This window comes from Chrysochloris asiatica, unplaced genomic scaffold (genome assembly GCF_000296735.1).
Source record: "Chrysochloris asiatica unplaced genomic scaffold, ChrAsi1.0 scaffold00544, whole genome shotgun sequence".
In the NCBI taxonomy this organism is placed as follows: Eukaryota; Metazoa; Chordata; class Mammalia; order Afrosoricida; family Chrysochloridae; genus Chrysochloris; species Chrysochloris asiatica.
In genome coordinates this window covers 395948-396525 of record NW_006409062.1, presented here as the reverse complement: position 1 = coordinate 396525, position 578 = coordinate 395948, and positions in this window count along the sequence as shown.

The window sequence follows — 578 nt, the reverse complement described above, 5'->3', positions numbered from 1 at the left end:
AATCAACAAAAATACTGCTACTAGGGTTCACCCTTGCATGGGTTTACTACAAACAAAACATGGTCAAACATGTCTCTGTAATCAGTGGATGTTTTCACACAAGTTCTCTCAGTAACACACTTGTCTTAGTTTCCTTGTTGTTGTTGTTAAGCGCCATGGAGTTGGTTCCGACCCATAGCGACCCTGTATAGGGTTTTCAAGGAGCAGCTGGTGAGCTTGAACTGCCAACCTTGCAGTCCAAACGGCTTTGCAGTCTGGCGCATTAACCCACAGCGCCACACAAGGACTCCTTAGGGTCCCATAAAAAATAAATGATACCATCAAAATAATGGCTTTGGACAGAATCTGCTGGGCCAATGAGAGGTCAGACGAGGTCAAGGCAGGTCAAAAGGCATGTGGTCAGGTCAAAAGGCAACTGTGGGTGTTTTTTGCAGGGAGATCCCAAAGTGGTAATCTTGATAGATTTTTTTCTCAAAGGATAAAGATGATCAAAGTGGCTTACTAAGAAGAAGTTTTAAGAAATTAAAAACTGCATCGGTGAGAAAAAGGGCAGGTAAGTTGTGCCAAATAACCCCCCC